Consider the following 12,449-nt stretch of genomic DNA (forward strand, 5'->3'; position numbering starts at 1 on the left):
CTGACTGAGATTCATCATATTGAGGATGTTAAAATGTGGGGGGAAAATGTATGTGTTAAAATCTGTGCATTAAGGTTGTTCCCTATGGCAGGATCATATAATATAATCATGGTGGTAAAAAGATACAATGCTGTTGATTTATCAGGGCTGTATTACGTTGAGCGTTACAAGCCAAATGCACAAATTAAAATCTGGACTTTAAAACCAAGAGAGATAAAAAACCATTGGATAGTTCTAAGCGAGGAGCTGTCCTGAAAGAATTTTCATTTTAGAAAATGTAATTTTGTCAGCAGTACAGAAAAAGCAGCAGGGATTCCAACAGAGATAGGAAGCCAAAACTGAAAATCGAGGTCCTAGTTATAAAACTGGGGGAGTAATCCAGGTCAGAGATGATGGCAGCCTGAACTAGAATCCAGACAATGGACTTGGAGAAAGGTGAATGGGGGCTAAGGCCAGAACATTCATTCATTCATTCATTCATTCATTCAATAAACCTTTACTGATATCCTAGGCACTGAAGACACAGAATAAAAGACATAATGTTGTTTTGTGAGGATCTCTTGGTCTGGTGAACCAAACTTACTAGGTTGACTCATTTCAATTTCAGTCTGTCATTGTATTGTTTCAGCTCCTTGTTACTGAAGGGAAAATGGTCTGGAATTTTAACATCGTGGGGAAAATTAGGCCCTAGAAATCTCCATCACTTTCTCCAAAGTGCTCCCTCCTGGAGCTGTCTTCCACCTTCTGGTGGGAAAGATGAGGAATGAAAGATAAGCTGAGCTCTTTTTGTTGACTCTTCTGCTCCAAGTTGGAGTTGAGTAGAAAGATTCAGCATCTCCTCCAGTTCTGGCCTTAGTACCAGAACAAGCATTTGAAGTTCTTATTTGTCCCATGTATTCTCTTTATTTTTATTATTCTTACCACCACTGTTATTACTATATTAATAGTTGTAAATTCCAAACAATGTGCTAGGTTGTGGAAATTTTGACTAAAACTTACATGTCTTATGTCATTAAATGATTTTGTCAGGTTGGTTGGTTTGTTTGTTTTTAACAGATGGGATATGAGAGGTGGAGTTGGGTTAGTTTGCTATAAAATCTTGCTGTTCAACATGAACAGAATAAAGTAATTTATTATTACTCCCTACTGCTTCTTCCTGAGGTGTCTGAAGTTAAACAGAGAAGAGGAGCAGCTGTAGTAAAAGCAGCAGCAATCCCTCTTTTAGACAAATGGAAACATCCCCCAAATAAAAGCACCATTATCCACATGCTCCATAAAACCACCGCTAATCCACCTGCTCCAAAGCAGCTGATGTCGCAATTTCAGGCCTCCAAAGCTAAAAGGTGAGGGGGAAAATGATAAAGAGAATAAAGCCAAAAATCTCATATGGTGAGCCTCTCTGCATCTGCTTGTATATCTGGAAGTAGAGGGAGTCTGTCACTAATCTAATTGGGTTCATCAGGGACTCACTGAGCACTTACCAGTAAAACCAGCACTAAGCACTGGGAGCGAGAGGGTTGCGGATCACTCAGGATTAAAGCCACACCGTGGATACCATCCACCATCAAAGCCTTCTGCCTCATCTGGAGTCACTCAAGACTGGTGGAGGGGGCAGGACGGTGTAGCAAACTGGTGTATCACTTGCTAAATACCATAAAAAATGAATATAAAAATTTAAGAAATCAAAGAGGTACAGTATATATTTTCAATGTGCCAAGCACTGTTTTAAGCATTTTATGGATATTAATTCAGGTAATTTTCACAATGGCTTAGTGAGGCAGGTAAAACTTTGGAGGAAATTAAGGGAGAGAAAGATCCAGTAACTTCTTCAGGTCACGAAATTTGAAATAAAAATGTAATATTGTGTAGCTTCCATACCACAAAACTGCTCTTCCTTGTCATTTCAGACAAGAAAGAAAGTGCTGAAAGACATTTTGATATTGTTTTTCATGTTTGTCTGTCATCAAGCTTAGGGTTTTATTTCATGTCAGAGCCACCAGTAAGTAAGGTCTTCTGTGGCAGAGGTTACTAAGATTGCTTGAATCGATTCATTTATTCATCCATCAGATCTCAGTTGATACTCTTATTGCATGGACTACACTTTTCCAGGGTTTAGGATAAAGCAGTGACTGCTACAGTTGCTTTCATTATGATTGCAGCATTCTAGCAAAGTGTTGGAAGATTATTACAAGAAACAAAGATGTATATTTATGATAGTTTAGGAACAAAGGTTAAACATGACATGGGGATAGAGAGAGGATGAGGGCATGAGAGGTTGTTTTAGGCCAGGTCATCAGTGAAGGCCTCTCTGTGGAGGTAACATCTACAGTGACCTGAATTAAGAGAAGCCATGAGCCATGCAACTATCTAGGGTATGAACATTTTAGGCCAAGAAGGAATAAATGTATTGGCTGCAAGATGGAAGTAGGTTTAATATGTCCAGGGGACAGTCAGGAGGGCGGTGTTCTGGAGAGAAGTTAGAAAGGGCATGAGTAGTGAGGTTATGGAGGGCATGGCTATATCCATACGGTGCTATAAGCATGGGGAAGGTGTCATATTTTATTCCAGGTTTTACAGAAAACTTTTGGAGGGACTTGAGTGGTGAAAGGATCTGGCTCAAGTTTAATAAGGTAATCATGGTTGCTATGTGGATAATAAATTGTAACACATGTCAGTGGAAGCAAGGAAGACAATAGAGAGGCTATTGCAAAATGCCAAGACATCAATGGTCGTGGCTTGGTCTAGAGTGGCAGAGAGAAATGTAATGAGAAGTGATGAGATTCAGAATATACTTTAAGTGTAAAGCTGACAAACTTTTGAGTAAAGTAAAGGAGAAGAGTTTGGAAAAATTCTATTATTCTTGGCTTGAGCAACTGGGTACAGTGTGGAACTATATCTTGAAGTAAGGAACTCGGGAAGATGCACGTTTGTGTTTGTGAACATGTGTGCATGCATATATGCACATCTGTGCATGTGCATGCATGTATTTGGGGAATCAAAGTTCTGGTTTGACACATATTTGAGACCCCTGTTAATGCCCTAGAATGCCAGCTTCCCCAGTGAAACGTCTCTGTTTTACTTCTGTGATAGCACATAGAGCAGTGCCTTGCAATTATTAACAGGTAAAATGTGTTTGTTGTCTGGGAGAATAAATAAATCAATAAATGTATGAGTGAAAATTGAGATGTAGGCAACTGGGTCTAAAATTTTGAAATCCAGGAGTTACTTGCATAAGGTCATTATAAAACCACAGAACTGAATGAGATCGTTGGGAGGCCATGTAGACTGAGAAAAAACTCCAAGGACTGCTTTCTAGGGCACTGATCCTATATTTTTAACAGAAATAAGATAACTATCCAGCAAGAAAACTAAGAATGTTCAGTAAGTAAAGTAGATGGAAAACAAGCGGAGTGCTCTTCCTCAGAAGACAAGTGAACCAAGTGTCTCAGCTGAGAATTGGTGTTTTTATTTTAAAATGCAGGAGCTATTCTAATTTCTAAGGATACTTATCTCTCATATAACTAGGGAAAATAGTATTAACATCTGCTCTCTGATAGGCGACAGTTGTGTGCAGGAGTTACATACAGAAACTTGTTTTACTTTTCACATTCAGTTTTAAAATATATCCACCACACTGTTGACAGGGCGGTGACTAGAAAACCTTTGATACCATCCCTGTTCTCTCTCAGGAGCACAGACTAATTTATCTGATTATTTGGCATAGGGTGACCATGTACAATTTAAAAAATTGTAACACATTTGAAAGGGAAAGGAGCCACCATTTTAAACTATGCTAGGGCAACAGTGAAAATTGAGATGTAGGCAACTGGGTCTAAAATTTCTGATTTTATTCAATATTCCTGATTTTCTCAGACAAAGCAGGATGTATGGCCACCCTGTCAAGGTGAGGCCTCAGACAGTACATAGACTCCTGGTCCATGAAGATATATGAAGATGTGCATTTCGGTGGGGCAGAAATGAGTGTCATGGGTGCTCTGCAGTCATCAGCATTCAGAGGACAGAAAATCGGGTTGAGGAACAGCAGGAGGTCCAAGGCTCTGAAGAACAAGTGTGGTTGTGATTAGGTCTCCAGAGGGGGAAACAGAGAGGTGACAAGAAAAATAACAATAGAAGAGTGCCCACAAATGTTAACGTGTGAAAATAAGCAATCCTGGGTTAGTGAAAACAGTGACCTTTTTACAGTTCTTGCCATAGCTGGTTTCTTTTTCTGATCATCTTTTGTTTATCTTTTACCTCCAAAAATTGTTACAAACTGGGTTATTTTTCAGAACACTGCACAAGAAGTCCTTATACCTATTTTTCGGTCACAGCTCTGAGATAAATTACTTATGTGATCTTAATCATGACACTGATATCTCACATTTTCAAATCAGTTTTGTCCAAATCAGTTTTGTCCAAACCTTAAAGAAAATAATAACAGTGCTACTACTCATAGAATTATGGCAGGGACTGGTGGCATTATTTATGTGAACTTCATTTATAAAGTCTTCTAAAATCGGGAGCTTTAGCATCTTCTAAAATGACCGATTTTGATATTTTCCGAATAAAAGACTAAAAGCATTGCTTGAAAATGTGTTATCCATGCTTTCATCTGTTCACATTCCCAATAGTTCATAAGAGGAATCATAGATTTGATCTCTCTGAGGCTACAATATTATGCCATGTGAATTTTCAGAAGTTGGCAATCCTACTGTTTATGGCTTTTGGATTTGGAAGTATAAGCATGTTTCATAATGCCTCTTCTAGTGCTGCTCTGGTACTTCTTGTTATTTCTGCCTGGAATATTCTTCCTTATTTCTCTTAATACTTAGTGAACTCTTATTTATGCTTCAAAGCCCAGCTAAAATATATCCTTTCATCCTATCTGGACCTACATTAGAAGCAAGTGCAAGGGCAAAGGGAAATTTGGGAGTGGGTGCTGTAGTGGGTACCTCAAAGATGTTTGTCTTTCCCAGTTCTCGTGTAGGATGTGGGAGAAATGATGCAAGCATATTTTATTGAACTGGGCACCTTTGACCCCTGCTATGATGGCCTTTTTGGTCAGGAGTCAGAACACCTGGCTATTGCTTTTTGCTCCACAACCTGCTAACTGCGTGGTTACAGACAAACTGCTTAACTGCCTCTTTAATAAAGTGGAGGTAATGTCCTTATGTCCTCTGTCACAAAACGGATGTAAGATCTCTGCTGACCTCAGAATGACTTAAATCATAATCAATTCACACAATTAATAAATTCTTCTTGATTACTTTTATGAAGTTCTCTATACGTTTAAATGATTCTTTCATTTAATCTTTTAGAAAGCTTTAGAAGTAGAACAGCCTATGATTTACTGAGGAAATAAAATCAGAAGACAATTTTTTAACTGTTACTAAAAAAAAAAAAAAGACACAACAAACAACAAAAAACTTGGCACGTTTCTATTAGAAAATCCACTTTCTACAAAGTTCTTCTTGCCAAAGGCCAACAGAGAGAGACTAACTAGCAGATGTGTGACATTTTACAACTAGAATGGTGGCAGCTGAGCCAGGCTATATATTTCACTTAGAGACCCACAGCCAGGAGATAGGTCGAATGAGAAAAAAAATAGACCTCTACTAAGTATAGACAGGGGTGTGAAGGTGAAAGCAAATTATGGGAAGTGGTTCTGCAGTGAGTTACTTGCCTATTTTATACGGATGTGCTGAAAGCATGTCGTGAGTAGGTTGAGTACCCAAGCACGAGATGCCTTTGTGAATCTTGAGCACCCTTAAGTGTCACATTGGATGTGCAGACGTGGAGTAAAGGGGTAGAAAAAAGACAGAGTGGGTCAAAAACCAAAATATCATAATGTTTAATGCATTTTGCAAAGACAGACATTTTTATGCCAGCTTGTTGGGTGCAGACATTAGCAAATGGCTAGCAGAAAAGCAGAAGCAGTTCTCTGTTTAAAACAAAGGACTTCTCCCCAAAGCACAAATCAAGGACAGAGGTGAGAGGTTGTTGGAAACACAGAGAATAACATTGCTGATTTGGGATCACAAGTTAAGAGGTAAGAAGTGTATCTTCGGGCACCTGTGGAAAAAAACAAATACTCGAGGATGAATCTAAGCAGAAAGATGAATTAGTGAAAGACAACTGGCTCCGTGGAATATAAATAAGAAAGTTTTACTTAGGCCACATTTGCAATTTGTCTCTTCTTGATGAATAAAAATTCAGACAGAGGAGACAGAAACACAGAATGTTAGCCTCAGGAAGAATGCTTTTGTTTTAACTAAAAATGCATGGATAGAGGGGTAGGAACAAAGGTACCTAATGTTGTTGGGCCACCATCCTTACTCCAGAAAATAGTCTTACTTGTGATTATTTCTGAAGTTCTATTAACCACAGAGTTCTATCAGTCTAATTAGAAAAAAAAGGGAAATTTTGAGAAATTGTCCATCAGAGGAAAATATGAGAAGCTTTCACAGTTCTGTTTTATTTTGGGGTGGGGTATTTTTTTGTTATTTGTTAACGGTTTTCCATGGATGCCATAAATCAGCTTTTCTCTGAATGCTCTTGGTATGTACAAAATTAATGTTCTGTCTATGTGAGAATCGCTGTATATAAGCTTAAGTTGGTGTAAGGTGTTTGACCGAGCAAATTATTTAAATTGGGAGCCTTTTTGTGTATACATATATTCTTTCTGAAGTAACCACGCTGGTTAGGGAAATGACATTTTCCAATGCAGAGGGCTCTGACTCCATGGCTAGAAGACCAACTGGTTAGCACTTCTGTTCAGAAGACCTATGAGAGCCTTACCAGCTGTGCTCCTTGCCCACCTTAGGGAAGGTGGATCTTTACAGTAGCCCCAGAGATGTCTGACCTGACTTCCATGCTTTCTTTCTGACTTGCCCAGTTTGTCTCTCTCTTGGACGTCTCCGTGATTCCAGGCCTCTGTCTTTTTGTTCTTGTCACCTGCCTCTCCCTGTGAATTGACCTCCCTTGAAATATTTCATAGACCTAAGCGTTCTCGAGCTTGGGTATAGTTAAAATCATGCAGGAGTTGTTAAAATGCAGATGGCCAGGTGTTAGTCTGAAAACAACCAACTCAAACCGTGGAGTTGGGGAGGAATCGGGAAACTGTATTCAACATACTCGATGGCGCTCTTCATCTCACCATGAAGCTCATTGTCAGCAAGACCCCACACATTCAGAAAACAGACTGACTTCACATCGAGTTCCTAAAAGTTACTTGTTGTAAGTCTTTGCTTTCTTATATTTAAATGCCAATGTATTGCCTGTCATTTAATATGGGTCCAAGAAAAATGTATTGCTCTCATTTTTATTCTTATTTCTAAACTATTCACTTTATTTTGAATATCAATCTAGTTGTTATTTCTTTTTAAAGAACAGCTACTATATTTTTTTATGAAACCAATAATAGTAATAATAATGGTAGATATCATTTGAGATAAGCAGGTGCCATGTACTCTTCAAAGAAATGTACATTTAAGCTTTACTGCAATCCTGTAAGGAAAGCACAGTTATCCTCGCTTTATAAATGGAAGAATCAAGGCAAACATTCTCTCCTGCGTTTTGAAAGTAAGAAGCAGATCTAAGAGTCAAACCTAGGACATCGGACCCCACTTTGCTATTAGCCACTCTCTATACTGAAGTGAGGTTCATAGCCATAGCATAAAGTTAATAAAGCAGAGCATTTCCCTAAGTTTTCTTTGATGACTCATAATTTAGCAAGTCTCAGGAGCGTGGCCCTATTAACTCTTCTTAATAACAGGTGTATGATAAAATATCTTAAGCCTAAGTGAAAACAGAAACAATGTAGAAGTTGAATTGTCCTCACCAGAATGTGGTGAGACTAAGTAGCATAACCTACTGGGCACTGTAGTTTAAGATCTGAGAACGTGGAACTAGAATCAGGATTACCTAGGTCCCAATCTTGCTTTTGTCCCTTACCATAAATACAGCTTAATTCAAAGCTACTTAATCTTCATTAAGTTCAGTTGCTTTTTCTAAAAGAGAAATAATGATATAAGCCTTATAATGTTTTTGTGAAAGTTTATGCAAAAGTGCTTAGTAAGTTATCAATAAGTGGAAGTCATTAGCATTAGCATTATTATTCATTTTGGAAGACAGAGAGGAACTCTTAAGGAGACACTAGCCGCCAATGACACTAAAGTGGGAAACAAAGGAGAGCTTATTCTTATTTATGCATCATAGGAAACCCAGAAGTATTAATAAGAAGGCAGCAGGACAGCAAAAAATAAAAGAAAAGACAGAAGGCAACTTATTTATAATAAAGAAATATCAGTACCATGTACATGCTTTTAAGGATTCTGCATATTTATTTCAGAGTGAAAGTTTTTTATTATTGAAAATGTTAATAAGTATTAGAAGGGAAAACATAATCCCCAATGGAAACCTTTAAAGTTCAATGACGTCTAAGTTGATATTACTTTTTTTACTGATATTAACTTTAATTTTTACAGTTGAATATGTCTTCATTCTAAAGTAGGTATGGATAAAGATTTTTAACAAAGCATTTGACCTGTTATTTACATTTTTTATTCTTTTTGTGCTCTTTGATGACTAGAACTTGATTGGCAGTGCTATTCCACATAATACAGATTGAGGATTCATTAACTTGATCATCAAAGTCCTGTTGAAAAAATGTTTTAAAAGTCACTTGTAAATACAATATATAATATATGAAGCTGAACACTATTAATCATAGAAATTTTTTATAATTTCTTTTAAATATTAACTTCAGAGTTAAAAATGTCAAGCCTGTTAAAATGCTGTCCTGACAGAAGCCCTGAGGGGGAAATAGAGAAATGTTCTCTTTTGGTAACAGATCAAATAACCCAAAAAGGATTTGGTCTCCTGGGACTAGAATTGTGTTTAAACTATCAGACGATGGAAATTTCACAACAGCCTCCCCAAAGCAAGTAGTGTAAGTTACTAATTGATTTTTTATATTAACTATTAAAATTCTTAAAGTCAGTACTCAGATTTCCAGTTCACACTTACATAAATAATTCTGCTGTTAATGAATTCTAGTTCAAATAATAAAGAAACAACATGAAGCAGTAGAGGAAAACTGATGGCCTTCAGAGGTCAATACCAGTGTTCCCATCAATTTTGCCTTTCTACGTTAAGTGCTATAGCTTTTTATAGTAACACCGGTAGAGCCTAATCAAGGCCTAAGGTCATTTCTTTGTTCCATAAATACCTATTTTGTAGAGGCCACTATTGAGGAAATTAAAATAAAGATGAGTAGACATTCATTCATGGACTATTACTATTTGATGTTTAAGAGTTATTGGAGAGATTTAATCTATCAGAGAGGTTTGGGGAGACTCTCCGGGGAGGTGACACTTGAGCTATTTGTAGGAGCATGTATGAGGTGAGCATCAGAGAGAAGAGAATTCAAGGCAGCGAAAACAACAGGTACAGGACCCAGGGAGGGAGGAAGCCTGGGCAACTGCAAGGGGCAGAACAAAGTCAGTGGGGTGGAATCCAGATGCAGAAAGAGACCTGGTTCAATAAGAGGTGGGCGGAGTAGAGGAAGTGGACCTCACAGAGAGTGGTACAGATGAAAGACACCACTACATAATTATAATAGGTGAGTGACATAACAAGGTTTGCCTTTTGAGAGGATCTTCGGGCTGTTGAAGGAGGAATGGATCCAAGGATGCCAAAGTGAATGGCCATTCATTACTTAGGAAGATCTGAAGACGTTTAGGCAAGGGCTAATCATGATTCTGACCCGCATACTGTTGGCAATAGAACTTCATGCAATGACAGACATCTTCTCATTTGCACTGGTTAATAGTAGTCATTAGCTACATGTGACTATTCAACAGTGAATGTGGCTAGTGAGACTGAGAAACAGAATTTTATTTAATATTAATTATTTCAAATTTACATTTTAAAAGTCACAGGTAGAAAAAACACACAAAAAAAAACATATAGCTAGTGGTTAATATATTGGACATCCATGCTCTAGGGGATCACAATTCAGTGTATTAAATGATTCTGGTACAATGCAATGTATACAAAATACTGTAGCTAGAAATGGGAATTGAAATGAAAATAATTTAAGCAATGTCGCTCAACTACAATTTGGAGGAGTCAAGATTTAATCCAATTACTTAGTCTCCAGGCCCTATTCTCTTTTGTTTTCTTTGTTGATATTTATTCCATAAGAGGTCAAAGGTCAAAGAAATTTGATCTTTTTAGTCCTCTGTTTAACAGGCATAATCTTAAGCTGTCCACAAGTTGTGGTTCTCCCAGGGCAGTCTGGTTTTACCCTAGTTATCCCAGAATAATATTAATGGCATTCTCTCACATTCTCAACAGTGTCCTGGTTTGGATGATAAATTACATGGTCATTCTAGCCACCTGCTACTGAAGGCGTCAGATTTATTGCACAAAACATAGTTGAAAAAATAAATAGTGGAAGATAAAATGCAGCTTCAAATTCCTTGGTGAAAGTTTCCATTAGAAAGTTTTAAAACATTATAGAGTGGAAATTTAATTATATTTATTGAATAATAAGCTGTAACATTGTATGAAGTTGATGACTATTAAAACTACTTGAGTCAAGTTTTGTCAGGTTCTTTTTAGTAATGTCAGTTAAAGTGCCTTTCACTAATTCTTATTTGCCTCACTTTCCTGTAAATAACTTATTAACCACCCACTACTCGTTTTCTGACTGATTAAATGGTATAAATGTCGAGAAAAACAATGTGAATGGCATAAATGCCAAGAATCATTTGAAATGTGAAAATATATTTAATACAGAGGTTATGATTTCTACAAACTTAAGAAGCAGATAAATAATATCAATAATTAACTGGGATGGGTAGACAGTCTTTCTTTTCTTAATTTTTATTCTGTAGCCTATTGGTCAGGAGTTTTAACGTAGGAAAGTAGGAAGTCAAACGAACAAAGACAAGGGTAATGCACCCCTGAGGGGACTTATCTAGTGGACGTGCCAGTCCAGTGGTGATCTGAAAAATTAAGACAATTCAGAGCAGGAGGGTAAGAAAGTAGTATAGGAAACACTGCCCTGAAAATGGGAAGCTCTCGCCCAGTTTCCCACGCTGACCGCATCTCCACTCTTCATTGCTTCTTCCTGCATTTGGCGCATGGGTGACAATTTTCAAAGTGATGGAAAATTTTATTCAGTGAATTCTGAATTCTGACTGTGCTGCTCAAATTTATGGCTCCCATTTGAAAGGAAGGGAATTTAGCAGTTATAAAGGAAATGCTCATTTTCAAGTAGACGCGGATCCTTGAGAGAGCTGCAGTAATCTGCAGAGCAGTTAGTTATACAAGCTCCCAAATTATGAGGGAACAGACAGCAAAAGAGCGAGAGGCAGCAAACAGCCAATTTAACTCAAAGCCGCATCCCCCGGGGGTTCCATTTGCTCATGAGTTACAGGATGTAACCGTGAGAGAAAGGTCTCCTGTCATGTGAATAATACTCTCGCAGGTGGCATACGGAACAAAAGCTGTTTTGCCACAAACAGCCCAGGTAATATATATAACTCCAAACATGCAATTCACACACACACACACACACACACACACTTTGGGTTAAACAAACCATTTCCTGTATTTTTGTGGATTTTTGCACGAACGACTCTTACAGAACATAGATTAACAAAAAGTTTCCTGCGAGTCTGTTTTACCTTGGATGCAGACAGAAAATGTGCGAATTCTCTGTTTTCTCACCAGATTTGGTACGGATCAGTGTGAATTGCAGGCTGCTGTGAGGCGTGGACCCGCACATCACACATATCCAAGGACAGAAGAGAAAATCCTGATGATAACCAGGTCAGAGATCACCCTGTTATTTATGGCTGTCACTTTTTCCAATGCCCTAGGAAACAGAGATTGGAAATTATCATCCAATGTACCCTTGCTGACAGTTGTAAATTATACCTATACTTAAATTAATATTTCAAATGTTCCTGGGTGATTTTAAGATGGTTCTGTGCATGTACATGATAAACTCTGAGCAGACAGCATGAGGCAGAGGCGTTCAGGATGTCTGTCAACCTCCCTTAAGACTCAGACCATGATTTTTCTGTCACCTAACACTTACCTATGCTGAGTTAGCAATTAAATACAAGTTGTGACTTCGAGGACATTTAACATGGTTCATACAAATATAATAATTTTTTAAATACCCTCCATTTCTACAGTGACTAACTGAACAATAACAGAACTAGAAAAATATACAAAGAACAGAAATTGAAAATAGCAAGTTTAATGAAAGGGAGAAAACACCTTTAGTCATTATAAATTCAGCATTTTGAGGAAATTGCAAGTTAGTGACAAGTTAATGAAAGATGCTTTATATTCCATAAAAACAAAAGTTTGTTTATTCTGAAAGTCACTTGTTTTTCATAAAATGAGTTTGGGTGTGAAAATAAGACTTT

Source organism: Miniopterus schreibersii (assembly GCF_964146895.1).
Source record: "Miniopterus schreibersii genome assembly, chromosome: 2".
NCBI lineage: Eukaryota > Metazoa > Chordata > Mammalia > Chiroptera > Miniopteridae > Miniopterus > Miniopterus schreibersii.